The sequence below is a fragment of the Triturus cristatus genome, chromosome 9 (assembly GCF_964204655.1).
Source record: "Triturus cristatus chromosome 9, aTriCri1.1, whole genome shotgun sequence".
NCBI classification, from domain to species: domain Eukaryota; kingdom Metazoa; phylum Chordata; class Amphibia; order Caudata; family Salamandridae; genus Triturus; species Triturus cristatus.
Window position 1 is genome coordinate 650023048 of NC_140592.1, and position 27807 is coordinate 650050854.

General features: G+C 46.7%; 1 long non-coding RNA gene across 1 annotated transcript in view; it reads left to right on the forward strand.

Annotated features, from left to right (window-relative positions):
• Positions 1–27368, forward strand: part of LOC146798441 (uncharacterized) — a 79126-nt gene extending 51758 nt beyond the window's left edge. The window contains exons 2-3 of the long non-coding RNA XR_014968695.1: positions 25704–25974; positions 26732–27368. This is a non-coding gene — a long non-coding RNA (uncharacterized LOC146798441). The remainder of the gene's footprint in view (positions 1–25703; positions 25975–26731) is intronic.
• Positions 27369–27807: the final 439 nt, after the last annotated feature.

Consider the following 27807-nt stretch of genomic DNA (forward strand, 5'->3'; position numbering starts at 1 on the left):
TGAGTATTCCCACTGCAGTGAGTGTAACAGTAGGGAAAGAGTTGGATAACTGAGGGGTGAAATTTAGTATTGCCACTCCAGTGAGTGCAACAGTAGGGAAAGTGTTAGATAGCGGAGGGGTACAAATTACTATTCCCACTCCAGTGAGTACAACAGTAGGGGAAGTGTTGGATAGCGGAGGGGTAAAGATTTCTATTCCCACTCTAGTGATTGCAACAGTAGGGAAAGTGTTGGATAGGGGAGGGGTAAAAACTATTATTTCCACTACAGTGAGTGCAACATTAAGGAATATGTTGTATAGCGGAGAGATGAAAATTACTATTTCCCCTCCAGTGAGTGCTACAGTAGGAAAGGTGTTAGATAGCGGAGGGGTAAAAATTGCTATTTCCACTCCAGTGAGTGCAGCAGTAGGGAAAGTGCTGGATAGCGGTGGGGTACAAATTACTATTCCCACTCTAGTGAGTGCAACAGTAGGGAAAGTGTTGGATAACGGAGGGGTAAAAATTACTATTTCCACTCCAGTGAGTGCAACGGTAGGGGAAATGGTGGATAGGGGAGGGATAGAAACTATTATTCCCACTACAGTGAGTGCAACATTAGGGAATATGTTGGATAGCGGAGAGATGAAAATTACTATTCCCACTCCAGTTAGTGCAACATTAGGGAAAGTGTTGGATAGCGGCGGGGTAACAATTACCATTCCCACTCCAGTGAATGCAACAGTAGGGAAAGTGTTGGATAGCAAAGGGGAAAAAATTACTATTTTCACTCCAGTGAGTGCAACAGTAGGAAAAGTGTTGGATAGCGGAGGGGTAAAAATGACTATTCCCACTCCAGTGAGTGCAACATTAGGGAAAGTGTTGGATAAAGGAGGGGTAAAAATTACAATTCCTACTCCAGTGAGTGCAACAGTCGCAAAAGTGTTGGATAGCAAAGGGGTAAAAATTACTATTCCCACTACTGTGAGTGCAACAGTAGGGAAAGTGTTGAGTGCAACAGTACAGAAAGTGTTGGATTGCGGAGGGGTAAAAATTACTATTCCCACTCCCGTGAGTACAACAGTAGGGAAAGTGTTGGATAGCAGAGGCGTACAAATTACTATTCCCACTCTAGTGAGTACAACAGTAGGGAAAGTGTTGGATAGCAGAGGGGTAAAAATGACTATTCCCACTCCAGTGATTACAACAGTAAGGAAAGTGTTGGATAGGGGAGGGGTAAAAACTATTATTCCCACTACAGTGAGTGCAACATTAGGGAATATGTTGGATAGCGGAGGGATAAAAATTACTATTTCTACTCCAGTGAGTGCTACAGTAGGGAAGGTGTTGGATAGCGGTGGGGTACAAATTACTATTCCCCCTCTAGTGAGTGCAACAGTAGGGAAAGTGTTGGATAACGGAGGGGTAAAAATTACTATTTCCCCTCCAGTGAGTGCAACGGTAGGGTAAATGGTGGATAGGGGAGGGATAAAAACTATTATTCTCACTACAGTGAGTGCAACATTAGGGAATATGTTGGATAGCGGAGAGATGAAAATTACTATTCCCTCTCCAGTTAGTGCAACATTAGGGAAAGTGTTGGATAGCGGCGAGGTAACAATTACTATTCCCACTCCAGTGAATGCAACAGTAGGGAAAGTGTTGGATAGCAAAGGGGAAAAAAATACTATTTTCACTCCAGTGAGTGCAACAGTAGGAAAAGTGTTGGATAGCGGAGGGGTAAAAATTACTATTCCCACTCCAGTGAGTGCAACATTAGAGAAAGTGTTGTATAAAGGAGGGGTAAAAATTACAATTCCTACTCCAGTGAGTGCAACAGTCGCGAAAGTGTTGGATAGCAAAGGGGTAAAAATTACTATTCCCACTACAGTGAGTGCAACAGTAGGGAAAGTGTTGGTTAGTGGAGGGGTAAAAATTACTATTTTCACTCCAGTGAGTGCAACAGTGAGAAAAGTGTTGGATAGTGGAATGGTAAAAATTACTATTCCCACAACAGCGAGTGCAACAGTAGGGAAAGTGTTGGATAGCGGAGGGGTAAAAATTACTATTCCCATTCCAGTGAGTGCAACAGTAGGGAAAGTGCTGGATAGCGGAGGGATACAAATTACTATTCCCACTTTAGTGAGTGCAGCAGTAGGGAAAGTGTTGGACAGCGTAGGGGTGAAAATGACAATCCCCACTCCAGTGAGTGCAACAGTAGGAAAAGTGTTGGCTAGTGGAGGGGTACAAATTACTATTACCACTCCAGTGAGTGAAACAGTAGAGAAAATGTTGGATAGCAAATGGGTTAAATATACTCTTCCCACACCAGTGAGTGCAACAGTAGGGAAAGTATTGGCTAGGGGAGGGGTAAACATTATTATTCCCACTCTAGTGAGTGCAACATTAGGGAAAGTGTTGGATAGAGGATGGGTAAAAATTACTATTCCCACAACAGTAAGTGCAAATGTAGGGAAAGTGTTTGATAGCTGAGGAGTAAAAATTAGTATTCCCACTCCAGTGAGTGCAACAGTATGGAAAGTGTTGGATAGCGGAGGGGTACAAATTACTATTCCCACTCCAGTGAGGGCAACAGTAGGGAAAGTGTTGGATAGCGGAAAGGTAAAAATTACTATTCCCACTCGAGTGATTGCAACAGTAGCGAAAGTGTTGGATAGCGGAGGGGTAAAAATTACTATTCCCATTCCAGTGAGTGCAACAGTAGGGAAAGTGCTGGATAGAGGCGAGATACAAATTACTATTCCCACTTTAGTGAGTGCAGCAGAGGGAAAGTGTTGGACAACGGAGGGGTAAAAATGACTATCCCCACTCCAGTGAGTGCAACAGTAGGAAAAGTGTTGGCTACTGGAGGGGTACAAATTACTATTACCACTCCAGTGAGTGAAACAGTAGAAACAATGTTAGATAGCAAATGGGTTAAATATACTCTTCCCACACTAGTGAGTGCAACAGTAGGGGAAGTATTTACTAGGGGAGGGGTAAACATTATTATTCCCACTCCAATGAGTGCAACATTAGGGAAAGTGTTGGATAGAGGATGGGTAAAAATTACTATTCCCACAACAGTAAGTGCAAATGTAGGGAAAGTGTTTGATAGCTGAGGGGTAAAAATAAGTATTCCCACTCCAGTGAGTGCAACAGTAGGGAAAGTGTTGGATAGCGGAGGGGTACAAATTACTATTCCCACTCCAGTGAGGGCAACAGTAGGGAAAGTGTTGGATAGCGGAGGGGTAAAAATTACTATTCCCACTCCAGTGATTGCAACAGTAGGGAAAGTGTTGGATAGGGGAGGGGTAAAAACTATTATTCCCACTACAGTGAGTGCAACATTAGGGAATATGTTGGATAGGGGAGGGATACAAATTACTATTTCCACTCCAGTGAGTGCTACAGTAGGGAAGGTGTTGTATAGCGGAGGGGTAATAATTACTATTCCCACTCAAGTGAGTGCAACAGTAAGAAAAGTGTTGGATAGTGGTGGGGTACAAATTACTATTTCCACTCTAGTGAGTGCAACAGTAGGGAAAGTGTTGGATAGCGGAGGGGTACAAATTACTATTTCCACGCCAGTGAGTGCTACGGTAGGGAAAATGGTGGATAGGGGAGGGGTAAAAACTATTATTCCCACTGCAGTGAGTGCAACATTAGGGAAAGTGGTAGATAGCGGCGGGGTAACAATTACCATTCCCACTCCAGTGAGTGCAACAGTAAGGAAAGTGTTGGATAGCAAAGGGGTAAAAATTACTGTTCCCACTACAGTGAGTGCAACAGTAGGGAAAGTGTTGGTTAGCGGAGGGGTAACAATTACTATTTTCTCTCCAGTGAGTGCAACAGTAGGAAAAGTGTTGGATAGCGGAGTGGTAAAAATTACTATTCCCACAACAGCGAGTGCAACAGTAGGGAAAGTGTTGGATAGCGGAGGGGTACAAATTACTATTCCCACTCCAGTGAGTGCAACACTAGGGAAAGTGCTGGATAGTGGTGGGGTACAAATTACTATTCCCACTCCAGTGAGTGCAACACGAGGAAAAGTGCTGGATAGTGGAGTGGTAAAAATGACTATTCCCACTCCAGTGATTGCAACAGTAGGGAAAGTGTTGGATAGGGAAGGGGTAAAAGCTATGGATAGGGAAGGGGGAAAAACTATTATTCTCACTACAGTGAGTGCAACATTAGGGAATATGTTGGATAGCGGAGAGGTAAAAATTACTATTCCTACTCCAGTGAGTGCAACAGAAGGGAAAGTGCTGGATTTCGGTGGGGTACAAATTACTATTCCCACTCTATTGAGTGCAACAGTAGGGAAAGTGTTGGATAGCGGAGGGGTAAAAATTACTCTTACCACTCAGTGAGTGCAACAGTAGGGGAAATGGTGGATAGGGGAGGGGTAAAAACTATTATTCCCACTCCTGTGAGTTCAACAGTAGGGAAAGTGTTGGATAGCAAAGGGGTAAAAATTACTATTTTCACTCCATTGAGTCCAACAGTAAAAAAAGTGTTGGATCGAGGAGGGGTAAAAATTACTATTTCCACTTCAGTGAGTGCAACAGTAGGGAAAGTGCTGGATAGCGGAGGGGTAATAATTACTATTTCCACTCCAGTGAGTGCAACAGAAGGGGAAATGTTAGATCGGGAGGGGTAATAACTATTATTCCCACTCCAGTGAGTGCAACATTAGGAAAAGTGTTGGATAGCTGAGGGGTAAAAATTACTATTCCCACTCCAGTGAGTGCAACATTAGGTAAAGTGTTGGATAGTGGAGGGGTAAAAATTACTATTCCCACTCCAGTGAGTGCAACAGTAGGGAAAGTGTTGTTTAGCGTAGGAGTAAAAATTACTATTTTTACTACAGTGGATGCAACAGTAGGAAAAGTGTTGGATAGCGGAGGGGTAAAAATTACTATTCCCACAACAGTGAGTGCAACGGTAGGGAAAGTGTTGGATAGCGGAGGGGTAAAATTTACTATTCCCACTCCAGTGAGTGCAACAGTAGGGAAAGTGCTGGATAGTGGAGGGGTACAAATTACTATTTCCACTCAAGTGAGTGCAACAGAAGGAAAAGTGTTGGATAGCGGAGGGGTACAAATTACTATTCCCACTCCAGTGAGTGCAACAGTAGAGAAAATGTTGGATAGCAAAGGGGTTAAATATACTCTTTCCACTCTATTCAGTGCAACAGTATGGAAAGTGTTGTATAGCGGAGGGGTAAAAATGACTATTCCCACTCCATTGAGTGCAACAGTAGGGAAAGTGTTGGCTAGGGGAGGGGTAAAAATTATTATTCCCACTCGAGTGAGTGCAACATTAAGGAAAGTGTTGGATAGCGGAGGGGTAAAAATTACCATTCCCACAACAGTAAGTGCAAAGATAGGGAACGTGTTGGATAGCTGACGGGTAAAAATGTGTATTCCCACTCCAGTGAGTACAACAGTAGTGATAGTGTTGGGTAGCGGAGGGGTACAAATTACTATTCCCACTCCAGTGAGTGCAACAGTAGGGAAAGTGTTAGATAGCAGAGGGTTAAAATTAATATTCCCAACAGAATCCATTCAAAATGAAAAAGAAACAAAATAGCAACTAAAATACAAAAATTGTTCCAAACACAAAAAGAAAATATATAAAATATTAAAAAATATAAAAGATAGAAAAATATTATAATGTTAAACAATCTAAAAATTACCTACAAACATTATTTGATAAATTTGAAAAAACATGTTTCCAAACAAATAACTTTATTTAATATTAATTCTTTATAATCAAAAACATTAATTATTACACAAAATCTATATTTTTTATTTCCTACCTTATAACACCACACATTTCACAATACATATCTAAATTACTAAAAAACTGTACCTCCATAATTAATATAATTATCAAATAAACAAATATTATTAATTAAAATTTAATTTAAAACATCTAAAAATAATTTACTCACCAAACATTACCCCTATAAAACCATAATACACACACAAAATAAAAGTAAACAATTACCATCAAAATGTATCAATTAATACATGAATAATAAGGAGCAAATAATTATAAAACTTAAAATACTTTCCACCCTCTACCCCAACAAACACCACAACACACACATAAAAATAATTACACAATTGCCATAACTAATGTTTCTTTATTAAATTATTATCAATTAACAACATATTAATTAATTGAAAATAATTTACTTCCCACCCCTTACCACTATAAACCCCACACCGCACATCTCAAATTAATTACACAATTTCCATAATAAATATTTAATTTTTTAATTACCATTAATTAACAATTAATTATTTTTATTTTTTTAATAAATTACTTCAAACCCCATTCCCATTTAAACCCACAACCCGCTCCTACAAAATTTACACAATATAATTATCAATTACTTAAAAATTAACAAGCAATTAATAAATAATTATTAAAAAAATTAATTACCACAATTAAAGATATAAAATCTAAATTAAAAAATACTAATAAATAAAAAATAATAATTTATTATAATTAAATTACTTCCCACCCTATTCTCCTATAAACCCATAACCTGCTCCTAAAAAGAATAACACAATTAACATAATTATCATTTAATTAATTACTTTAAAAAAGTTAACAACCAATTAATAATTAATTATTGCAAAATTAATTACCACAATTATCACTATAAAATCTAAATTAAATAAATACTAATAAATAAAAAATATGAATTAATTTATTATAATTAAATTACTTCCCACTCTAGTCCCCTATAAACCCACAACCCGCTAGAGAACAACAAAATATTAATCACTACTAAAAATGTAACACATATACATAAAAACAAAAGCAATACTTAATTAAAAAAATTAGATGACATATTTTTAACATACATACTAAAATACATAACACTAATTAAAAATCGTTATTTTAAACATCGATATTTTTGCAAACGATTTCACTGATTTCGATATTTAAAAAAACAATATTTCTTACCTTAAAGTCGATATTCTGGACCATGATATTCTTGCTGTTGATATTCCTGTATCACGATATTTGCAACTCAATATTTTTGTATATCGAAATTAAAAACTCGATATTCTGTCTGTGCACCCTTCTCACACAGGTCAGCAACATGTCTCCATGCAACCTGGCACACTTCAACACCAGGTAAGGCAGATCGCCGACGCCTCAATGTCTATCACCACAGCCCAGCAACTCCACAGCACCTCCGCACCCCACTCTGGGACCTAGACACAGGTTCAGCGAGGCGTCCGGTCCCCGGGGACTGTCCACGCGTTCAAGGTTTTGGATGCCATGGTGTTGCAAGGAGTGCACAATGATAAGTGATACATCACTGGTTTGGCCCAGCGATGCACCTCTTTTCATGATTGTAGCCCTGGATTTCCTCTTCCCCTGGGACTCTGGCTGGTCATCCTGGCTGTTGGGGGGCATAAGGGGTTTGTTGATCTGTACTACACTTGGCCTTGGCTGCTCCAATCTGCATTCCATTGGTTTTGTTTCCTATTCTTCCTTGAAGGTTGACTGATAGGCTATTTTTGCCTCTAGAGGCGAAAAAGTCACAGTGGGCTGACTAATGTGAGTTTTTTGCCCACAAATTGGCCTGCTAATGCCAGGATTTGTACCGCCTTCACGCTAGTGTTAACGGCTGTTTGCACTGCGGCTACCTGAAACTATCGCCATGTAGCAACACATTGTAAATACATCGCTAACAGAGCGATATTTTTCGGTGATAGGCTGAGAAAACTGCTCCTAACTAACATAGGGGTCTATTGACCGCCATGGTAGCGGTGTTAGAACTGGGGGTCTCTAGTTGGCAGAGGTAGGTACCTTTGATCAAGTAGGCACCCTTGCTTCTAGTCAGGGTAAGGGGGTACTCACTGTTGATAACCCCTGCTCACCCCCTTGGTAGCTAGTCACGAGCAGACAGGCTTATCCCCAAGGCAATGTGTAAAATATTTGCACCAACAGCAGCAGTAACACAGTGAAACACCACAAATGTGCACCACACCAGTTGTTATAAAAATATAAATATCTTTATCTAATTTAGGCAGGATCAAAACGACATATATAATAAATGCTTTTCTTTGAATGTTCTTGGTCAAGTTCTCATAAAAATAGGCTTGCACATTTCTGTATTCTTTGGCAAAAATATAAACTTGCAGGTTTCTGTATTTCTTTTATACCCAGGTTCACTAGGGCAAGACAGTTCAGAATTAGGTGCCCAAACGGGGTATTGCAACCCTCTTCACGTCGGCACCGACTGACATGGCCCTTCAAGATTGACCCACAACTGACTTTGCGGCCAGTGCCGGTGAAACTATGCCCACCAAAGCGTGAAGTAACAGATGATCAACAACAAGATGGGCCCGATACCGCAGCTCTCCCGATGAGCCGGTACGGGCCATGCTGATCTCTTGTTTAATGCTGACACAGTCCCAGGCAAATTAAATTCCTGCTTAGTCCCCGGCAGCCCCGATGACTCCTAACCCACTCTCAGCAACACGCAGCAGTGCGGCTGGTATCGGTTTCCTGGGGCCGGTCTTGCGCTGATTCTGGCTCCTCATCTCTCAGCTTCCCGCAGTTACCAGGCCCTCGGACAGTCCCTTTCGAGCTCTCCTCACCCTTTCGCAACAAGCGCTGGCTTCCCCCACTGCGAGGAGTTCCCTCGTTGCCTGGCAACGTCTCGCTGCGGCTTCGGTCGGCATGCAGCTTCTTTGACAAAAATGTCTCACAGCTGATCTCGTTGCAGCAGGGTCTCGTCTCCGGACTCGGGCCATGAGCGGTGATCTGGCAGATGACTCCTCTCAACAGCACGGAACGCAGGCAATACTCGGGGGAAATGTAGGTTCCCCGCAGGTCTACTGCTGCGCTTAGGTTTGCACACAATTTTGAAGGGACGACTCTGGGGCAGATCACATTTGAGGCGAAGCAGACCTCACGACAGGCACCAGCTGTGTGCCGACATGCACACCGAGTCCCAGAGTCGATCCGAGGGGCGAATCACGCACAGTCAAAGCAGGCTTCACGAAGGGCACAGGCTGTGCGCAGGGACAAGCACACAGCAAATTAAAAGGATGTTGCTTGGAAACTTTTATGACCCTGTGTTTCCAATAACAGGAGGCCAGCTCTCCTCAGGCCCTTGGAGACTTTGTTCTTCTCTTAGGACACAGCACACAGCAACGTCCTTGTTGCAAGAATGGGGACACAGCACACAGCGAAGTACCTTGTCCTCCCCCCTTTAGTAGAACAGCAACTGCAGGTCAGCCCCAAAGCACACAGCAAGGGCAGTCTTCCTCCTCAGTCTCTTCAGCTGATCTTCTTCGGCAGGGATTCCTCTTGACTCCAGAAGTTGTCTAGTTTTACTGGGGTTTCAGGTCTTATATTTATACCCCAAAAGTCTTTGTTCTTACATGTGTGAGGGGTCCAGGACCCAGTCCAAACCAGTTCTAGGCGCCCTCTGCCAGGGCATGTCTTCTTTCTTTGTGAGGGGAGGCCAGGGCCATCAGACACACGCAGGAGGTGGAGCCAACATTGTGGAAGGCAGGCACAGCCCTATTCGGGCCCAGGTGCAACTTCTTCCACCACTCTAAGTGCAGATAGGTCTATTCAGCCTCGTTCTCACTCACCCTCCCTCCTGGAGCCACCCCTAACCCCTGTCACTCACAAACCAGACAGTCAATACACAAACAGGGATAGGCACACAGAAAGGTTGAACAGGAAAATAGCCACTTCCTAAAAGTTCTATTTTCAGAAACGGAATTTAAAAACCATCTTTCCTAAAAGATGCGTTATCAAATTCTGCGTTCAGGGATACCAGACTTCAGCTTCCCATCTTGCTCCTATGGGGAGATATGCAGGTACATATGGGACACAGCATTCCCTATTCTGTCCTATGAGCAAGATGGCCTTTCAATAGAGAAAAACGAAATTGGCAGTATTTCACTATCAGGACATGTCACCCACGCCAGTACATGTCCTATCTTTTACTTACACTACACCCTGCCCAGGGGGGTACCTTGGGCCTACCATAGGGGTGTCCAATGTGTAATAAAAGGGAGGGGTCAGGCCTGGCAAGTGTATACACTGGCCAGGACAACATGGCAGTTCACAGACTGCGCACAGGCACTGCAGTGGCAGGCCTGAGACACCATTTTAGGGCTACTAATGTTGGTGGCACAATCAATGCTGCAAGCCTACTATTAGCATTTGAATTACCAGCCCTGGCACACTCAGTGCCCTTTACTAGGGACCTTACAGGTAAAACAAATATGCCAATCATGGATAGCCAATTACAGTAACAATTTACAGGGAGAGCATATGAACTTTAGCACTGATCAGCAGTGGTAAAGTGCCCAGAGTCCCATTGCCAACAACCACAGGTTAGGAAAAACAAAGGAGGAAGAAGCAAAAGTTTGGGGATAACCCTGCAAAAACGGGCATTTCCAACAAGCGGAAATTAACCAGCCGCTGGTACCGCGGCAAAATCAGTGGTCCGATTAGGATCAACCGCAAGAAAATTGCAACCGCGGCAGAACGATGCCACGAAAGACCACCGGTAGCGGGTGGAGCAGCTGAAAATCCGTCCGCGGCGGTCAGATTTGCGGCGGAAACACACAAAACCGCCGCTAGGCCAGCGGAGTGACCGCATGTTAAATTTGGATTGCATTGAGGTGACAGCGGGACGATCCGCTGTTTCCGACTGCCGCGATCGCAAACATCGATGAATGGTAGTGCCGGCGGCAGGGCTGTTGCATACCCACCGCTGCGGTCGCTCCGTGACAAATATGGCGATCGACAAAAAAAAACACACAACAAGGCCACCAAGTGCACACATCAAACTAGCTCAGCCCCAAAAACACCTAACATACCCAAATGACACACTCCCATGACAACTAAAAATATACAAATCCCAGGACAACACATACAAAACAACTGACAGCAATACTCCTTTTTGACACACCCACATTGCTCAGTATAGAACCAGCCCCTTTCCTGACCAGAATCCTTTGCAATACTCCACCGCTGAAGGAACTAAACCCTACAGCACAAAGGAGAGGCAAATTAGCACACATCACACCATCACAACCACACACACTCACATCACTCCCACCACCCTCACACTTGCACCTCGAAACCATTTGCACATCACACACCATTACACAAAAGATAATGCCCAAATTCACTGACAGTCAGTTGTCAGTCATGGCAGATGAGATAATCAGAGTAGAACCACAATTGTTTGGCAACCTGGTCCAACAGACACCATTAGCCACCAGAGCACAAATGTGGAGAAGGATAGTCAACAAGGTCAATGCAGTAAGGACCACCTCGCACATCAAGAAGGAGATCATGAAGCGGTAGCATGACCTCGAGAGGCTGGTGAAACAGAACAACTACAAGAACCGTCAGCTGGCTCAGATGACTGGCGGTGGCCCTCCCATTCCACCAAGAACATTCACTGCAGGGGAGGAGAAGGTGCTTGCCATACTGCATCCAGAGAGTCTCACAGGAGTACCCAGGGGAGTGGAGACTGGTAAGTATAAACAAATGTCTACCATTACACTGCTATATACTGTCTTGCACAACTACAAAGCCACACCTCCTAGGCCCAAATCCATTCACCTGCACCACACACTGCCCAACACATGTCTCACAGATGTAACATGCACTCCCTCTGAATCACCCCAAAGGTAGCCAGCAACATTTCCAGGGTTGCATGGGTACAGGCAGCCAGCACTACAACTCACACCAGGCCCCCTTGTCCCACCCCTGAGCAGGATGTAGAACTCCCCCCCCCACCCAGAAGCATGTGCCAGCCATTGCATAGTTCACCTTCACCTTACAGGTAGGTAGCCATCTTCACAGGGAGGGGTGTTTGGGGTGGGAGGCCTGCACCACAACTCCCACCAGGCACCCAGTCCCGCCCTGAGCAAGATGTAGCACTCCACCACACCCAGAAGCATATGGCAGCCATTGTATTACAACAGCCAAACTTACAGGTAGGTAGCCATCTTCACAGGGAGTGGTGTTTGGGGGTGGGAGGCCTGCATTACAACTCTCACCAGGTCCCCTTGTCCCACAGCTCAGCAATATGGAGCACTCCCTCCACCCAGAAGCATGTGGCAGCCATTGCATTGCTCTCATCAAACTAACAGTTAGGTAGCCATCTTCACAGGGAGTGGTGTTTGAGGGTGGGAGGCCTGCACTACAATTCCCACCAGGCCCCCTTGTTCCACAGCTCAGCAAGATGGAACACTCCCACCACCCAGAAGCATGTGGCAGCCATTCCATTGTTTACCTTCACCTAACAGGCAGGTAGCCATCTTCACAGGGAGGGGTGTTAGGGGGTGGGAGGCCTGCACCACAACTCCCACCAGTCCCCCCTGTCCCACCGCTGAGCAGGATGGAGCACTCCACCACACACCCAGAGAGATGTGTCAGAAATTCCATCCAAATGTGACAACAGAACAGGTAAGTAGACAGTGCATGCAGCCCACCATTCCTCTCAAAAAGCATGGAGCCATATGACAACACCAGCCCCCACATACCACCAAAATTGACACAGATCCAATTGCCACTTACATTGTGCAGACAGCTAAGCGTATGTAACTGTCACAGCAACCAACGTGTGACTCACCAAATCACATGAAGGCGAAATTCAGTGCACAATCATGCACAGCACTGAATGCTATCTGTAAGTGCCATGGGGCAGAGCTTTAAGGAACATATGAAAACAAAGCAAGCATGGTCTGTAGTACAAATAAAGCAATGCACATGACATGACAAAGGTATGCATGAGATAACAATGGCTAGTTCATGCTCAGATGTAACGTCTGCCAGGCAGAGTAATCAACAAAGATGCTTCACATAAAGTTGTTGTACCGCTAGTCATTAGATGACAACCTGTCCTTGTAATCACAAAATCTGCATGTGGCGCATGGTATCTATTGACAGGTCACACCATGGACAAGTAATGTATGTACCTCCACATCATGTCATGATGCACAGTACTGTGCAGACATACAATGTGATAACTAGTAAACTGTGTGGTGAATAACCTGTAAATAAGATACATCTAACACCAAGCTTGAGGGGCGCACTTCAATGACCATTTCCCCTCTGTCCCATAGGTGACCAAGAACTGACAGCAGAAGATGATGACACCAACCTGCAGGGTCAGTCTCCACCCCCGGAACATGGTCTCTCTGATGATGACTCCCTGGATTTCGAGGATGCGGAGCCAGAAGCCGGCCCATCAGGCATGCCAGGGTGCAACAGGTCCCAGGACCCCACTGTCCCCCCGCCACCACATCAGCAACAACAACTACGCTGACCCCTGCTGTAATGACCTGTGCGGCCTCCACCACCACCACCAGTGCTGCCTGCAACACTCTCCCTGCCTAAGAGGATGACCACGCCACCCCACTAACTGAGGAAGGCAGGGAGAGTACGCGGATGCGTAGCGTGGTGATGCCACAGGTCTGGGACAGCAGGGCAGGTGGGAGGGCAACTGGGCGTCAAACCCAACCGGACACTGGGACCGTAGCCATGGCCAACATCGCCAGAGTCCTTGGGGCCTATGAACGAGCTCAGGGACACACAGGCCAGGCTCTTGAAGATTCCCGTGAGCTCTGCCTGCTGCTGAGGTCCATAGACACCTGCATGGGCCAAATCATGGACCTCTTGGGCCAGTTTGTGGCTTTTCTGAGAGACAGGCCTGCGGCTCAAACAACAGCTCCACCTCCCTCCAGTGGCCCACAGGATGACAGTTCCCCCATCTCCCCTACGGCCACAGAGAGGGGGGATCCTCAGACCCCACTGAGCCCGCAGCAGAGGCCCCACCTGCCAAACTATCAAGGGGCCGTCTAAAGAAATCCCATGGAGGATCCCATGGCAAAGCACCAGCCAAACGTCAGTCAAGGAGCCAGCCATGATGGCACCCCTCTTCACTTATGCATTGACTTTGTTGACTGTCCTTATCCACACTGCCATGTTAACGGCATGCGTCTGTTGGACTGGGTCACCACATCAATGTGGTGACTACTCGACTGTCTCATCTACCATCACTGTAAATATTCACTTCCCTGTCACATATACCCATTGTAAATAAACACTCCTTATACACCTTTGTTTTCTTGTCAGCTCCATGTTTATCACAGAATGTACAATGGTGACCATGATTACAATGTACCAGGAGCACAGATTGTTTGTAGGTAATGAGAGGCTGAGGGGACCTAGGAAAACACATGAGAACAATATTCACTTGTCAGGCGATTGCATCACAGTCACTACACAACACTTGTCATCAAGGTACTCCAATCTGCACACATTACAATGAGCAACAGTACCGACATAGACATCCCGTATCTGTGCATAACTTCCCTGTCCCAGAAACATTAGCAGCCAGCAACAACAGGCAGCAGTCACAAAGCTCACCTAGGCCTTTTCACCAACAACAACATCAGCAGACAATGGCCCCGTTGTATGTTTTCACTCACCTTCAAAGGAAGTAGCAGTTGATGAGCTGTTGACGCAGGCCGACACCTTCCTCCTCTTCACTATCCTCGTCACTGGACATGTGTAGGTTTGCAGGCTCATCAGCATCCAAGAGTAGGGAGATCTCCTTGAGGAAGGCCAGGTTCTGGAGCATGCCGCATGCAACTACAATCTGACACACCTTTTTGGGCGAGTACATCAGTGCACCCCCGGTCTTGTCCAGGCAGCGAAATCGTGACATCAGGAGACCAAAAGTACGCTCCACCACACGACGTGTCCTCCCATGGGCATCACTGTAGCGGACTTCACCCGGGCTCCTGGGATTCCGCAGTGCGCTCAGCAACCAAGGCCGGTTGGGATATGCAGAGTCACCTAGGTGTGAGATACACAGACCTATTTTGTAATTTAACTGAGGCAGAGGACAACATGTCACACATACAGCACGCTACTTGACTCTGCGTACTCACCCACAATCCATGCATGCTCCGGAAGCAGATTTGCCCTCATCTGTGGCACAATACTGTTACGCAGGGTGTAACAGGTATGGGCAGACCCAGGAAATTTGGCACAGACATGTGAGATTATCATATCCGCCTGGCACACCACTTGCACATTGATGGAATGGAAATGTTTCCTATTCCTGTAGATGTGCTCACGTGCCTGAGGTGGAATTAGGCCAACATGTGTGCAGTCAATGGCACACATTAGGGATGTGCCCAAAGGCATAAAAATCACCCTTCACAGCCGCCAATTCATGCCTTCTGGGGAAATGGATGTATCTATCCTTGTAGGTCATCGTAGCGGACAGGACAGGACATCACATAGCACCATGCTGAACATCGGTTGCGACATCCCCCCTGCGCTGGGCACCCTGTACTGGAATGATCCAGTAGCAAAAAAATGCAGAGCCGCCATCACCTTAGACTTTGGTGTGAAAGCAGTCGGATATGTTCTGCGAGGCTACAGGTGGGGTAACAACAGAGCACATAGGTCTTGTAGGATGGGTCGATCCAGACAGAATTTCCGTATGACGTCCTCATCCTCCATGTCCACCAGCACGGTGAAAGGACGGTACACATTTGGTCGCCTCCTAGGTGAGATGAAAGGGAACACATGTCAATGCAATCCACCATGAGATGTGTCCAACATCTTACGTTTTGACTGACACAACGCCAACAATGACTGGTATCACAGTTCAGCTTACAGCACAACTTACATGTAGGGACACCTTCAGCTACACTAGTCGTACACTTGTCCAGTTTTCACACAGTGAGTACCTCCAAAACAAAATCTGACTATGTGAATGCCCAAAGTACATGTCCACATCTAGCGTAACCAGCCCTGAGAGTAGTTCATAGAGCATATGTGTGAAACAGCAACACTGCTGGCTCCTACCTAGCTGCTGTACCTCACACACCTTCTTGCGTAAGTCGAACAGGGCACAGATCAACAACACAATGAGCACAGTCTATACATTAAGATCAAGTATGTACATGAGCAAAGCAAACTGCACAGTGAAATATGCACATTGTGAAGTCAGACATTCATCACTGTGTGTTGCTTAGCCAGATAACACATTGACATGTGTGCACATTGGAGAGTCCATCACAACATTGATCTGTGTACATGCACAACAATATCACAAGTGACATGTGAGGGAGTACATGCCAATGTGTGCAATCATGTGCACCGACATTGCATGTGTAGTCAGCAGTGGGCTAAATGTTACACTGGCATTGTGTGCACTATCTTGCGGCATGAATCAGGTGTCTACTGTACACTGTTGAGAACTGGGCCTTGCAATTGACACAGCATGATGTGTCCATAGGTGCTGTTAATGTGCTCCACCACCCAAATCACGGTCATAGACACCAATGTATTGCAGCCATATCGTGGTAGCGACCGCCTGGCCCCTGCGGTGTGTCACCGCCAATGCCCATGCCCTTAAAGCCAATGGGACCCGCAATCGCTGTAGTGATATACAGATTGGGAAATGGCGGTTGCCATGCTCCGCCACCCAAATCACGGTCAAAGGCACCAATGTATAGGAGCCATATCGCGGTAGAGACCGCCTGGCCCCTGCGGTGTTTCACCGCCAATGCAGATGCCCTTAAAGCCAATGGGACCCGCAATTGCAGTAGTGATATACAGATTGGGAAATGGCGGTGGGCATGCTCTGCCACCCAAATCCCGCTCATAGGCACCAATGTATAGCAGTCATTTTGCGGTAGCGACCGCCTGGCCCCTGTGGTGTGTTACCACCAATGCTAATGCCCTTAAAGCCAATGGGAACCGCAATCGTGGTAGCCTAATGCAATTTTGAAAATCACGGTAGACGTGGTCCGCTACCGTGGGCCGGTCATTGGATGCAATTGAAAGATGCACGATCGCGGCAGCGACTACCTGGCCCCTGCAGTGTGTCACCGCCAATGCCCAAGCCCTTACAGCCAATGGGAACCACACGGGACGCCGACGGAATCCGCCTGGAACGGTGAGGAGAACTGGGAGGGAGCGATTGGTGGCTGAGACGAGGCGAGGCGCTTGACTCCAACATGGCGCCCACCAAGTGAAAGACGGAGGGCTGCGGCAGGGACCGGAGAGGCAGCCATAGGACTCCTGTCGAGTCCATGGCAAACAGAGACAGCTGCAGGGCTACAGCTAACCGGAAGGTGCAGTGGCGAAAGCGGACACTCCGAAGCGGTGGCGAGGCGGGGTGCCTGACTCCAACATGGTGCCCGCCGAGTGAGAGACGGAGGGCTGCAGCAGGGACCGGAGAGGTGACCATAGGACTCCTGTGGAGTCCCTGTCAATCAGTGACAGCTGCAGGGCCACAGCTAACCAAGGGGTGTCGTGGCAAAAGTGGACACTCCAAAGTGGCGGCAAGACGCAGCGCCTGACCTCAAAATGGCACCCGCCGAGTAAACAGCAGTGATCGGCCCAGGACCCTACAAGGCGCTGTCCCTGGGACGCCTGAGAGAAGATACCAAGAAGGAACGGGCGGCCCCTCACTACATTTAAGATACCTGCAAAGCACTCACAGAGGTCCAGAGACAGCGATCCACGACACTGCGTCTTCACCCGGAGGCTCCATGCAGAGGAAGCAGGAAAAGAAAGAGCGCTAACACAGGAGCTTCTGATGCATCACAAACTCAGGAGAAGAACCCTGGGCCACAGTGGAGAATGGAGATAATGGAAAGTACCTGGTAAGAGGAGACACCGTGGCCCCCCCGGCAACATTGCATAGCCCTAGAACTCGGGTCGCACATAGAGTGGGACTACGAGCAAGGCACGCCTGCGACAACTGAAAAACACAGTGGGAGGTCAAAAGCGGGAGGTCTCTGGGACCACAGAGGAGCAGTGTGAAGACCAGGCACGAGGAGTGTACCGAGCTGTGCCCAATGCCTGACCCTAAGATAGCCACCTCTGTGGACATCTGACACACCAATTGTCTGATAATGGCCACCATGAATGGGCCCCTTTCCAAAGCATCCCTCCCTTTGTTGGGGAGGGATCCAGCATTTATGCCCTGGAATCTCAGAGACCCCTCTGAGAGAGGCCACAGCGAGAAGTCAGTCTCACACAGCGGAGACCTGGGTTTTTATCCCATTACCGCTGGGAGCACAGCACCGTACGCCGTGACCGGTGCTCGATGGAACTTTTGGACTATGCCCCGCTAGGCGGAAACTGTAACCTTTCTCTATGTACACGGTGCCCGAGCAACCTTTGGCCGATGACCAGTGGAGCTGTCCCACGCAGCTATAGAGGAGTTTGGCTATGGCTCACCCCTTGGCCATCACCTACCCAGCTGGACATCGGACACTGTTTTTCCTCGTCTCCCCATTGTGCCTCCTAAACCCTCCTCTTCCCTCCATTAGTCTCCGTCTACTTCCCCTATCCCTTCCCTCTCTCCCCTAATCTTCACTCCCCTTGCCTATTTTTTTCCTCATGTTTATGCTATGCTTTTGTACTCATGTAATTCCTGTAACTACGCTCCAGTAACTGATGTAACTTTGTAGCCATGTTCTGAAACAATGTTTCTTCCTCATGTAAAGCGCTCTGATACCTCCGGGTCTAGCCAGCACTATATAAAACTCAATAAATAAAATTAAAATAAAATAAATAGCCTAATGTAATTTTGAAAATCGCGGTAGGCATGCTCCGCTACCGCGGGTCCGGTCATTGGGTGCAATTGAAAGATGCACGATCGCGGCAGCGACTACCTCGCCCCTGCAGTGTGTCACCGCCAATGCCCAAGCCCTTACAGCCAATGGGAACCACACGGGACGCCGACGGAATCCGCCTGGAACGGTGAGGAGAACTGGGAGGGAGCGATTGGTGGCTGAGACGAGGCGAGGCGCTTGACTCCAACATGGCGCCCACCAAGTGAAAGACGGAGGGCTGCGGCAGGGACCGGAGAGGCAGCCATAGGACTCCTGTCGAGTCCATGGCAATCAGAGACAGCTGCAGGGCTACAGCTAACCGGAAGGTGCAGTGGCGAAAGCGGACACTCCGAAGCGGTGGCGAGGCGGGGTGCCTGACTCCAACATGGTGCCCGCCGAGTGAGAGACGGAGGGCTGCAGCAGGGACCGGAGAGGTGACCATAGGACTCCTGTGGAGTCCCCGTCAATCAGTGACAGCTGCAGGGCCACAGCTAACCAAGGGGTGTAGTGGCAAAAGTGGACACTCCAAAGTGGCGGCGAGACGCAGCGCCTGACCTCAAAATGGCACCCGCCGAGTAAACAGCAGTGATCGGCCCAGGACCCCACGAGGCGCTGTCCCTGGGACGCCTGAGAGAAGATACCAAGAAGGAACGGGCGGCCCCTCACTACATTTAAGATACCTGCAAAGCACTCACAGAGGTCCAGAGACAGCGATCCACGACACTGCGTCTTCACCCGGAGGCTCCGTGCAGAGGAAGCAGGAAAAGAAAGAGCGCTAACACAGGAGCTTCTGATGCATCACAAACTCAGGAGAAGAACCCTGGGCCACAGTGGAGAATGGAGATAATGGAAAGTACCTGGTAAGAGGAGACGCCGTGGTACCCCCGGCAACATTGCATAGCCCTAGAACTCGGGTCGCACATAGAGTGGGACTACGAGCAAGGCACGCCTGCGAGAACTGAAAAACACAGTGGGAGGTCAAAAGCGGGAGGTCTCTGGGACCACAGAGGAGCAGTGTGAAGACCAGGCACGAGGAGTGTACCGAGCTGTGCCCAATGCCTGACCCTAAGATAGCCACCTCTGTGGACATCTGACACACCAATTTTCTGATAATGGCCACCATGAATGGGCCCCTTTCCAAAGCATCCCTCCCTTTGTTGGGGAGGGATCCAGCATTTATGCCCTGGAATCTCAGAGACCCCTCTGAGAGAGGCCACAGCGAGAAGTCAGTCTCACACAGCGGAGACCTGGGTTTTTATCCCATTACCGCTGGGAGCACAGCACCGTACACCGTGACCGGTGCTCGATGGAACTTTTGGACTATGCCCCCCTAAGCGGAAACTGTAACCTTTCTCTATGTACACGGTGCCCGAGGAACCTTTGGCCGATGAACAGTGCAGCTGTCCCACGCAGCTATAGAGGAGTTTGGCTATGGCTCACCCCTTGGCCGTTACCTACCCAGCTGGACATCGGACACTGTTTTTCCTCGTCTCCCCATTGTGCCTCCTAAACCCTCCTCTTCCCTCCATTAGTCTCCGTCTACTTCCCCTATCCCTTCCCTCTCTCCCCTAATCTTCACTCCCCTTGCCTATTTTTTTCCTCATGTTTATGCTATGCTTTTGTACTCATGTAATTCCTGTAACTACGCTCCAGTAACTGATGTAACTTTGTAGCCATGTTCTGAAACAATGTTTCTTCCTCATGTAAAGCGCTCTGATACCTCCGGGTCTAGCCAGCACTATATAAAACTCAATAAATAAAATTAAAATAAAATAAATAGCCTAATGCAATTTTGAAAATCGCGGTAGGCATGCTCCGCTACCGCGGGTCCGGTCATTGGATGCAATTGAAAGATGCACGCCTGGCCCCTGTGGTGTGTCACCGCCAATGCCCAAGCCCTTATAGCCAATGGGAACCACAATCGCGGTAGCCTAATGTAATTTTGAAAATCGTGGTAGGCGTGCTACTGCGGGGCCGGTGATTGGATGTATTTGAAAAAAGCGGACCTGGAACATCAATTGCAGCAGCTTAGAAACACTGAAACTACCCCAGGGGGCTATATATGTGTGGGAGAGAGCCTCACATTTCCACTGCTTCCAGATACTGCTGCCTGACACACTTCACCACCAACTGCTGTTGCTCCTGGACCCAGACACTGCTGCCTGACACTCTTCACCACCAACTGCTGCTGCTCCTGTCTCCTGGACCCAGACACTGCTGCCTGACACTCTTCACCACCAACTGCTGCTGCTTCTGTCTCCTGGACCCAGTGATGTCCAGGACTGAGAACATCAGGGCCCGCCCCTTCACCACAGAGGAGCTGGAGGTCCTGGTGGATGAGGTGCTCACACAGTATGGGATGCTATATGGTGCTCACTTCCTTACATCTTCCCGTGATCTTTTGGAATGTGGCGGGTCTTCGAAACAAAATAGAGGACGGTTCTGCAGCCGAATTTCTGAAGGAGGCTCAAATCATCTGCCTTCAAGAAACCTGGTCAATGACACCCCTACACTTCGAGGGATATAGAACATTTACATCTCCTGCCCTCCCTAGTACATCAGGTAGACCTAAAGGGGGACTGGCTATCTACCTAGCAAATACAATCTCTGACATGAAGACGACTAAGGTAGACCTCCTGCCCAATTTCCAAATCCTCACGTTCAAAATAGGGAAAAAACTCTTTGTTACATTAATTAACATTTACAATAATCTAGCGGATGATAATTTTCTGAACGTTCTTTCCCTAATACAAGAAAAAATAAACGAACACGGGCACCCCAAGCAAAAAATTGAAAACGCCAATATAATTTGGGGTGGAGATTTCAATCTTCATCCCTGCCCCAATAATGACACCTGTGGAATGGTGGACGAATATGAGAATTCTTTAGCCCACTTTACCCATTCTAGCGTAGGCCCAGCCATGAACAAATTACTTGCCGATTTGGATCTGCAAATCGTAAACCCCATTCAAAAATCAAATAATAAACTAGAATACACCTACAGAGGAAGGGGCCACAAGACCACTGTTGACTACATAATAATTACAGAAGGCCTTAAAGACCAAATCAACAACTTCGAAATTCTGGAAAACAACTTGAGCGATCATTCTGCGTTAAAAATAAACTTCCAAACAAACCACCCAAGAACACATATGGCAACCATAGCAAAAACCTTAGCACAGAACAGGATAGAATTGGGGAAAAACAACGGATACACCATAAAATGGGAAAAATTGGACCCCAATATCCTTACTAAACAGCTAGTAGATTCCACCTATAATAACATCTTGATCTGTCTCGACCCTCATGCAGAGACGAATCAAATCGTGGAAAATTACAAGATAATTATAGAGCAAGTCAGAAAACTATTAACTAAAACACCCAAACAAAACAATATAAATTCCACAGGTTGGTTTAACCAAGATTGCACTAAGGCACATACCAATTTGAAAAAAGCTCTCGGAAATCCAAACAGAGACAAAACAAATATCCAATCTCTTCGACGGGAGTATAACACCGCCAGAAAAACAAGGAAAAAAGAACTGAAACAATCCTTGTGGAAGGCCTTGCACAAAAGTGCACTCCAGAAAAACAGCCAGGCATTCTGGAAAATAGTCAAATCCCCTCTGCTAACGGACCACATTGGCCCAAAAATAGACGTGGCCATCGATGAGGATTCGTGGGTGAATCACTTTTCAAAAATTTTTAAACTGACTTCTACGAGTGAAGAACATCATCTCAATATCAATCCAGTAGCCTACCCAATTTTAATGGAGGTCGAGCTGCAGGATTTCGATACGGCGTTATCACTAAGCAAGAGTGGGAAAGCTCCAGGTCCTGATGGGGTCCCAGTTGACCTATTTAAACATCTTCCAGACCTCTGGGTACCAATACTCACCAGAGACTGCCTAGCAACAATGAAACTTGGGTTGTTAGAATCATGGTCATCTTCAATCATGGTCCCAATCTTCAAGAAGGGGGACCGACAAGACACAAAGTGTTATCGACCAATTTCGCTCCTCGACTCCCTGGGCAAACTAGTTGGCAGAGTCCTCCTCGAAAAGCTACAGCAATGGGTAGAAGACAAAAACATCTTATCAGATTTACAGTTCGGGTTCAGGGAGGGCTTCGGAACTGTCGAACAGGCCCTAAATCTAAGTCTGTTAATATCAAAATATACCCATGCAAAACCTGGCTCCATCTATATGGCTTATGTAGATCTGTCCTCCGCATTCGACTGCGTTTCGCATGCAAGGCTCTGGTCACTGCTGAGTGAAATGGGGGTAGATCCCCCTCTTTTGGACTTTCTGAGGGAGCTATACAGCGAAGCCACGGCGAGAGTGAGGTACGGGACAAAAGGAGAACTGACATCACCATTCAGGGTAGAGCGGGGAGTGAGGCAAGGTTGCGTCCTTGCCCCCTTCCTCTTCTCCTTGTACACCAATGGCCTAGAAAAGACTATGCTGAGAGGAGGGAGAGACCTCCCAAGAGTAAAAGGTCGCTTGATCCCCGCTCTGCTCTATGCGGACGATGCAGTCATCTTAGCCCGCACCCCCATTGAACTGCAGAAATCTCTATCTAAATACGCAGACTTCATGGGCGCCCTGGACCTTCACATAAATATCAAAAAAACTTACGTTATGGTAGCTGGCGGATCAAAAAAAACATCTAAGTCCATTTTTCTGAAAGAACAAAAAATCGAAAAGACCCCGCAGTATCCCTACCTAGGCATTATGATCGACGATGCCTTGAACTGGAAAGCGGCAGTCGAGGCTAGGAGACATCTCTTCAAGCGAGCAATCATGGCATTGATGAAATTCTCCAACAAACTCGGGAAAAAACCACCAGTAGAACTGCTACAGATTTATGCTGCGAAATGCCAAGCCATCGCATTATATGGCGCAGGGATCTGGGGACACACACCTACCGGCTCTATCCAAAAAGAGGAGAACATCTTCACGAGGTTCCTTTTATCAACCCCAAAAGGCACTTCCACCTACGCCTCACATATAGAACTTGGAATCCCACATATTGAAGACTTAATAAAAATTCAACCTCTTCTGCTTTGGAGGCGAGTATGGGTATCAGAAAAAAACAGTTTGTCTAAAACCATCCTACGCGACACCATGGATCTGGACTACGCCCATAAAATATCTTGGCTCTCTTACGTAAGACATTTTTTCTCCGATCTGGGTCTAGAAAAATACTACCACACGCCAGATGAATTGAAGAAAATATCTAAAAAGGAATTGAAACTAGTTGCCTTGAGCCACCTGGAATCCCTTAGACTGGCATCACTGATTGCGAAAAAATCGGTCATCCACGCAATTATGACACAGCAGTCCCTGTATATCCAGCCCTATTTGACCCTGGAGATCACCACTTATGAAAAGATGCTCCTAACAAGGTTCAGAATGAACCTCTTCTTCAGACTAGTGTCATTTCCTGAAAAAAATAACTGGAAAACTCAGATGGAACTGTGCCCATGTGATGATCGTTCACAACAGTCCACCATGCACACAGTATTGTTTTGTAAGTTCTTCCATACCCATCGAAAAATCTGGCTAATCCCTTTATTAAAAAAATGGGGCCACAGACAATGCCGTCCAGCCATGCTGGCACTTCAAACTTTGGACTCCGAATGGACAGTGTATCATGTACTGAATTTTTTAAAGTGTATTATGAGGCACAGAAACAATCTGTAATATAGTGAATTAATTTCCGTATTACCTAAACTACATACACTTTTGTTTTTTAACTGTATATTTAATCACATTTTTAAGCAAATTTTACTATGAATATGTGTATGTCATGACATCTTTTATGGTTTTACAATGTCAAAAACCGAATAAAGATTATTATTATTATTATTATTATTATTATATGGTGCTCCAGATGTCATGGTATGTGTTTCCGAGTGAAAGTGAGAGTCCAGGGAGTGCACACATGAAGTAGATCTAATGCAGTATGTGCCTAAGAGTGTGGGTTTGTGTGATACACTGCCTAGCATGCTGACTTCTGGGAAATGGAGTTTGCAGCCTATTTCACACATTCCCCGGTCTGCATTTCAGGTTGGGAGGGACATGCAGTCTTTTTGCAGCCATACAGTGACACTGCAAGTATGGAAAGTGGGAGTCAAGACAGACTTTGCCTGTGCTAATGGATCTTTGACTCCATGAGGTTTTTCACAGGCTCATTTGTGAAATTAGACAGACTTTACGTCCAGAGTGTACTTATGGAAGTGTGTTTGACTCTATATTGCCACCATGGATATGTAAGCATTATGCACACGAGTGAAATGCCTGAGGGTGACACTCTTGGTGAATGAATCACATATGACACATCAGATTGCTTTACTTTGGTAATATCATCCTTCCAGTGTTTTCATAATGTGTTCTGACTTGCATGTGTAGGCACAGTTTGCCCTCTCATATTGTGCCTGCATGTGTCAGTTCTGATGCCCCACATTAAACCTCAGTTTGAGCCCCCCTGGCCAGCACAGTCACTGCCCAATTTGACAAGGACCCATCACTGAATAGACAGAGCGAGACATATGGGCTGTTTGCTACCCAATCCATCAAAGAGCTATCTCAGGTCTGTGGATTGCACAAGACAGACCTTGTGAGAAGGGTGTGACATTGTAAGATCATGTCCCTAAATGTGACCTCCATGACACAGTGAGCCATTCACCGGGCAAGGACATTGAGGGGTGTGCAGTGTTGGACCCAGTGAGTCTGCCCCGACACATCATTTCAAATGTAATATATGTCTTGCTCACTCACACACTGAATAGCAGATGTGGGCCTCCTTCACATTGCTTTCTGTGCTGGCATTCTGCATGTGTATGAGAAGGGCAGGTACTATGTCCATCCTTATACCTGCATGCATTTTGGTATGATTATCCCATGCTTATGTACTACGTGTCATGCTGTATTATCTCTACTAAACATATCTGTGAAGTTTTGCTGATTTTGTGCATGCTACTGTACTGAGAGATAGTGGTACATAACCCAGTGTCACTGAAATTTCCTCCTCTTGTCTCCTGTGCCTGCAGCTCAAAGTTCACCAGTGTAAGGCCGTATGGAAGGCCACTGCACAGAAGGTGCAGGCTCTGGGTGTCTCCAACCGACAACACACACACTGTCACAAGAGGAGGGATGACATCTGCCGGCTAGGCAAAAACGTGGCAGAGATGACGCTGGGGCTGCTCCCTCGGACTGACAGGTTGGCGCGCCGGAGAATGACACCACTAATGGCACGCATCTTGGCAGTGATACAGCCAGAACTGGATGCACGTTTGAAGGACCATCAGCAGCAAGCTGGGTGTGAGTATTCTGGGAAGGGTGACTTTGGTTGTGATTGACTGCATGTATTCCAAGCCTGAGCCAGTGCTGAGCTCGGTGATGTTGCTAGTGTGATGCAATGGCTTGTTAGTGGCCTCTGTGTTGGGTACAGCTGTCATTCATTTTCGCTACATGTAGTTTCTCATGTCATTGATGTAATGGCCCTTGATGTTGCATTCTGAGTTGTGGCCTTCATTGGGTGAGTCAGGGACATCCCATGGTAGTGAACGGCAGCGTGCCTCATCTGAGTGTCCTTTCATCAATGTGTGCAGTGCCTTATCTCAAAATTGACAACTACACATCTGACACCAATGTGCAACTGTAGTTGTGCCCTAAAGCACGACATGGTGGATGGCATGAGCTCAAGGCCATTGTGAACTGATATTTTAGAGTCTGTAGCTGTGTTGTACCCTTATGGTGACTCCATATGTGACTGTGACAACATGTTGGGAGGTACATCTGTTTCATTCACAGGGACCTGTGTATGCTCAGAGGGATCTGTATGTCTGGTTACACGGAGGCACGGGCAAGCTATTTGGCTGTGTGGACATCACATGGGTCAATTATGCCAAGTTTGCATGATACCATGCAATTTTTGACTTTTGAATTAAGGTTGCACAATGTGACTGCACAGGGAGGTGTGCAACATGGGGGTATCATCATCTTGTCTTGCGCTTTGCTTGCATATGATGTTTGTGTGAATGGCACTAAACTGAACCTATGTCTCTGTCTCTTGCAGCATCTACCGAGGGCACAGAAGGACAGGGGATGGACACAAGTGGTGAGGCATCAGGCACGACTACTACACATGAGCACAATGATACTGATGTGACCAGCGCCTCGGAGGGGGACAGGAATGTGCTTGAGGAATCACAGCCAGAGACACCAACCTCAATGTCATCTGACGCCAGCGGTGACTACTCTATGTTGGCGGGCACAGGGAGTAGGAAATCTGCCTCCTCTTCCACCACACATTGTCCAGTGCCCACCCTCCCAGCTACTTCCACTAGTGCTGCCGGTGTTCGCACCAGTAAGAAGGGAACAGTGTCCTTTCCCCCAGGCACGACTGCCTCTGACCCTGTCTCCCCTGCTGCCCTCAGTGTTGAGGCTGTGGACCTTTTGCGCCAGCTGTGTGTGGGTCAGACAACTCTCCTGAATGCCTTCCTAGACCATGACAAGAAGTTGGCACAGGTAGTTGCCTTTATGGAGGGCATTCATTCAGACGTGGGTGGGCTACACAGGACTGTCCAGTCTTTGTCCTCCACAGTGATGGCAGCCATTCAGCTGTCACAGGCTCAGAGTCCAGCGCCAGTCCCTTCGGCCACCCCCATGCCAGTGGCTACATCTGACGAGAGTGACCACACACCACAGCCCTCAGGCTCAAGATACACCACAATACAAAAAACAGTGGTCCTAGACCTACTTTGAAAAAGCATAAGTCAATTCTCTTTTGGTTTCAAAAGTTAACAATTTTCGTGAGCGTTCTCAAGTGCAGCCGCACCCGCTCAAAGTATTGGATACATTTAATATATATAAACAGTAAAAATGCAATACCCAATGTTTACTCAACCATGCATTTAATTCTTCATGCCAATGGTATACAGTTCTAATGTAGTCGTTTTCAGCGATCAAAGCTATTCAATCATTAATCATTCATTGTAGAGGGTTGCTCCAGATGGAACGTGCGTAAAGAAAAGTGCTCAAGTGAAGAAGAATTGTGAAAAGACTTCAAAGTAGTGGCATAAGAGAGATAGAGATTGATATTTTCTGAACAAAAGGACCGGTAGTAATTTACCATCCCATCGGGACTGGCCA